We start from the raw sequence: 5644 nt of genomic DNA, 5'->3' as shown, positions 1-5644 counted from the left end.
AGCAGAAAAGATGATTCCAAAGGTTCTCACAGCTTTGCCTCCCTCTACCGCAGCATGTCTGAGTTCAGCTGAGGGCAGGCACAGCCTTCCCCGTGGCTGGGTTGCTTGGCAGCACTGGCAGAGGAGGCCAGGCACATTCACAGTGACATGTGGCTGGGATGACTGTCCTGGTAAACTTTCTAAGCTACGTTCCCCAAAACACGGTGAAGAGGAAGCTCTGTTTATGCATCTGATCCCCAGATGCAAAGGGAGGTGGTGCTTTAGGGTGAAAGGCAGACAGGATATTTTTGATGTTATCCCCTTTAAGTTAAAAGTTCAGTTCAAAGATCAGTGAAATTATTTGATATTTGCCTTCTGAGATTTTAAATTGCTGAAGTCAAACAGGTCCCCTTCTTTCAAAAAACCCCCTGTAAAATATAAAAATGCAAACCAGGTTTCTAGTCAGAAGGATATATTCTCTCAGAAAAAACAGTTGGCAGTGCATTAAGAGAAATTGGCTGCACTGTTCCACTCTTCACATTGCGGTAAAAGCTACATTAAGTATTTGAATTCAAGCCACTGCTACAAGATGGGGAAAAAACTCCACTACAGAAAGGGAAACATTTACAGGGCAGTGGCCACTGTGCATGGCAGGCCCCTTTCTTAACACAAGAACACTGCCTGCTGGAACTAACTTCTCAGGATTAAGTTTTTTACACATAATGATAAACCTGAAGCTGGGGTAATGCACAGATTGATTTCAGCAGGCATATCTGAAATTAAGATCACACTAGGTCCCCATAACCTTTTCCTCCCTTAAGGTGAACCATACCCACTTTGCTTACATCTGAGAAATAGGATGATTAGAACTTAGGTATGACGGGGCTGTTGTGAAGGTTGCCAGCAGCATCTGTGTCATGAGCACTGGAAATACAGGTGGGAGGTGTGTGAGCTGCCTGGGTGTGCTGGGTGGCCCAACTCTGGTGGCAGACGGGAGGGTTTCCCGCTGCTGGGCAGGAGGGGCTGCAGCCTGCAAGTGCTGCTGCTCCTTGTCCGGCACCCAGCGCTGGTGGGAGCCCTGTGTCCGGAGCCTCCTCTGCTCTGAGCGTTAGGATTATCAGTGTTACCTCCTCTGGCCTCCCTCAAACTGAATGCTGCTTCAGGTTTTAAAATGTCCTAATTGCACTAAAGCATTTAAAAGGATGGGAAAAAAAGCAAGGCAAAATAATGGGAAATGGATGCTTCTCAATTATTTTTGTGCATTCAGCTTTCTTTTCAGCAATAAAAAATTAGATTTTGTGGAGATAAAAATGGCACTTTTCTGCTGTTTGGTTTGAAAAAGATTTTTTAGTTTGTCCGAGAGCGACTTTGAAGAAAATTAAAGTGTTTTTTATTAAATGTAGAAGTCCTGATTTTATACTTGTGGAAGTGATTTTACCGAGGAAAGGATTCATATACCTTACCCCTTCAAAAATTTTTTTCTTTTTTTTATAAACTATCTTATTAGATACATTCTTCTTTTTTGTCCAGTACTTTTCTTAATCAAAACACCAAGCCAAAATACCTCTTAAACCCTAGCTTTGCAAACCTCAGGATGTGCCTAGTTCTTACAAATATGTGATTCCTATTGTATAGGTTTCCTTTTGACATAAAGATATGTGACACTTGAAAATATCTGCTTTCCCTGTAAGAGGATAAAATGAATGTTTGCCAAATGGCTAGCTTATATGAATGACTTACCATTTTATTTTTTAATAGAAATCTGTCAGCTATGTGCAGCTTGGTGTTTAATTCATACTGAATAATTTATGCAAGAAATTTCTTTTATATATTCATAAACTGGAGTTAAGCCCAAAATTAAGATTATGTTAAAAAAAGAATTTGACAGATGCTTTTGCTCGTGATCATATTAATAGACAGTTGTCCTTCCTTTAACTAGTGTGAATTTCCTGGCTTTGTCGTCATGTTCCCATTTAAACCTCTGGGGGTTTTGAGGGCTTGTCATGGAAAAAGATTATTGCTGTGGGATGGAGCTTATTTGGGTGAAGCCAACGGGGAGCCAGGAAAGAGAGGAAGTGAGCTGGTTTGAGAGTGCTGGAGTTCATGTGATAAATGACATTCTTTACTATCCTGTCACTGGCTGGAGCAAAGAGATACTTCTCCTTTCTTATCTGGGAGGCCCTGTGCATGTCCTGCATCCCCAGAGGGGCTGTGGGCCTTAGCACTTGGGCTCTGGGCCTGGAAGCAGCCTAAAAAGACTCTTAGCTAAGGTTCAAAGAGACATGTTGGTGTTTTTATGTGGTTAATCCTGGGGGTGACAGCAATTTCTTCTATCTGAAATATTTCCTCCCCTTCTGTACTAGAATAAAAGCCTGAAATTTCTTACAAGGATATTAACCAGTATTGTTTCATAACTGAATTATTTTAAGATTTGCTTGTGATTTTGGGTATAGTATATGGGCAAGTAACTTCACTCCATATTAATTTTTAATGCATAAAATTAATAATAAATGGGCAAAATTTTAACCAAAAAAAAGCCACAGTCAAAGTGATTGTTAGACTTCTGTTCCATGGAGCCTTTAATGAAATCAGCATAGTATTGTACGGTCTGTGATTTTGATACAAAGGTGCTTTTTTTGTTGCAAAATATCTGAGTGGTATTTTTGGCCAGTTCTACAGTAAGTGCCCAGCAAAAACAAGGGATAACTTAACTATGCCTGAGTCACTCTGAATTCCATAACCTGTGGACAGCACTGCAGTGGAACAGCAAAGGTATGATTGTCCAAGAGGAAATAAAATAAGGTATAGGAAATGAACCATCAATAAATTCCAAGACCAGGGTTCTCTTGTCTTTGTCCTGTCAACTCTTGCACTGACTTTGCCAGTTTTCTGTATTGTTGAGACAAGAAAGAATAGTCTATCCATAGAAGAGGACAAAAAAAGGACATGACTGATTCTGAGGGCAGGAGGGTTTTTGGCTACCTTCAAAAGGGTGTTGCTTGCTGACCTTCCCCTTCGTACACACACTGCATTTTTCACAGGTTTTGAGGCAGATCTGGCCCTTCTAAAGATGACAGGCAGGAGAGCCAGGCCTGTGAAGGAGGATGTTTTGCCATCTTCAGGGAAGCATCAGCATAACACTGTGCGAGTAGATACTGAGGATAAGTGCTGGGAAAGAGGGATTTGTTTCTTCAGCCTTCAGGAGTGGTGGCTTCTTGTCAAGCCAGTTCACCTGGAAGTAAAGTGTGGAAATATGAGTCCTTGCATGAGGAGAGTGGGAAGGGTGTATTTCTTGTCTGCCTGGAATGGCTCTTGTCCATGCAGGTGTGGGCAGGCTCCTGCTTCCTTGGGAGCAGGTCATCCTTTGGAGGGTCCTTCACAGAATTCTGCTCAGGGAAGCTCCACTGCCTTATCCCCAGCAGTTAGGCAACTGATACCTGTAATCTCTGGAAAATTGGGGCAGAGTTTGCTGAGGCATAATTTGCCAAGTAGGTGGAAATGGGTTGAAAAGTCAGGAATAAGGGCTGGAAGCTGTACTTTAAGGAAAGTAGATATTAATGGATTTTCTTCATTGGACTGTGGTTTGAAGCTGTTTAAATAATGTTGTAGCTGTAACTTAGCTTGCTAATTATTCAGAGATTTTAATTTCTAGGTATAAAAAAATCTCTTTATAAGAACTGTGTGATGACAGGTGATGTATTAGTGAAGTTGACCAGTTTAATTAGAAAATATTTTAAGTCATCTTAGTTTCAAAGAGTGTGGGTCTCTGATTAACAGTGTGAAGATGTAGGATGGTAAATTCATGTAAACCAGAGAATTCTTTCACTGTGGCAAAAAGTGAAAGCATTAGAGCTTCAGTCCTCAATTTATGCCTGAAGGAGAAACCTCAGAGATGTTATGAATGATTTTCCCTGCACGCGGTATATTCCAGGGTAAACTGCAGAGCTCATCTGTGTTTGTAGCTGCTTGTGAAGTGTATTCTCTTCATGTTTTCAGAATTTGGAAGAACAGATGGTGAAAGCTCTTCTAAATAAACTGAGTCCCAACCAGGGCTCCTCTACATGCCTAAATCCTGGATGTTAAAACCACAAAGAATTCAGGAGCTTCAGGCACTGGTTAATGCTAAAAACCACATCTCTAGCCTTGCACTATTGTGTCCTGAAGTGATACCTTTTTGTATAGAAGTTTCAGAAAAAATCCCCATCAACTAAGGCTGTTATGAACATGAGGAGAAATCATACAGAAGGCATATGCTGGAGCACCAAGGGAAAATAAGCTGCAACACACTGGGCTTTCACACAAATCATGGCTCTGCTGAGAATTCATGCAGACTGTTCCACGCCACCTTGGCTTTGAAGCTGAGCAAAAGATGAGATCATCACTCCTCATGATTAGCCTGGTTCACCCCAGGTAGCCTTCAAAAAAGAAAAAGGAAATAATAAAAAAACCCAAATCAAATCCAGCACCAATGGCCTGAAGGGAGTCAGTCCTGTTTCAGTCACTAATTTGTTTCTTACACAGAAGCCAAGTCACCCTGTGACAAAATCAGTTTCATTCTTGGAGTAGGGAGTTTATTGTGCCAATCAAAATAAGGTGTGTTTTATGCTGTGTTTTTGTCTCAGAGGCTCTGCTGGGAGCAGTGTGTGTTTTGGCACTTCTATGGGCTAACTTCAGTGCGACTTTAGGGCTGTAATAGGTTTCAGTGTGAGTTCTTCAGTATTCATCTCTTGCAAAAATTAGATTATTTAATAACAAGCCCATGAATTTTTGGAGCTTAAGTTTAGACTCTTTCAGAAATTGTATCTCGGTTTAACATTAAGCAAATCTTTGGACAGTCTTGGACTTGTGAGAAATGAGTTTAGTATTGAAGATGAATGGGGGGTTATTATATGCTGCTCCAACCTCTCCTCCATCAGGTTTCTGTAAGAAATGAAGAGGGAAGTGGCAAAAGGGAGGCTGTACTCTGTAAACAGCATCTGTATCTTCCCTGTCCCAGTCCTCAAGGCTGGAGAAGTGTGATTTCATAGACTGTTAGCTGGCTCAGGTAACTCAACACAGTTGTTAGTCAGGCAGATTTGGGGATAACAAAATAACTTTCTAAGTAATCAGAAGACACTGACAGGTCTAGAAATAATCTGGAAAGTCCTAAAGGCAGATTTTTTTCTGTAGCGGTTTTTCTTACTTCCATTGTATACTGTGTTGAATATTTTTTTATAACAAAAGCACCTAGTGAAAGTCTGAGGTGGTTCAGATAATACTCATGATACAACAATTTCTAAATCTTTTGAGGAGCCATATTAAGTAAATGATGAGCTCTGGCTATTTTTAAGGGTACCAATGTATCTTTTTTTTTTTTTCTTTAATAAGCCTTGTCAACCAGGCTCTAAATAGTTTCAGCTGTCTGTGGAATAAACCAGATTTCGTAAGACCTGATTAAGTTGGGAGATAAACCAAGCTTAAAAGTTTATTATTATTATTGCTTCATGCAAACACCTACAAACTTTGTCTTTGACTGTATGTTTATAGGACACACTGTGTGTACTTGTTCATTGTGGGTATTGCATGAGCAGAAAGGAGTATTACATGTTACTTTTATATTTGTATGCACAGAAGGTGGAGATTTTTGTAAAATAGCCCTGAGTTCTATTCCTTGTGAAGTTCAGCA

Source organism: Corvus brachyrhynchos, unplaced genomic scaffold (genome assembly GCF_000691975.1).
Source record: "Corvus brachyrhynchos isolate BGI_N302 unplaced genomic scaffold, ASM69197v1 scaffold221, whole genome shotgun sequence".
NCBI lineage: Eukaryota > Metazoa > Chordata > Aves > Passeriformes > Corvidae > Corvus > Corvus brachyrhynchos.
The sequence above is the reverse complement of the archived record's forward strand: the minus strand, read 5'-3'. Positions refer to the sequence as shown.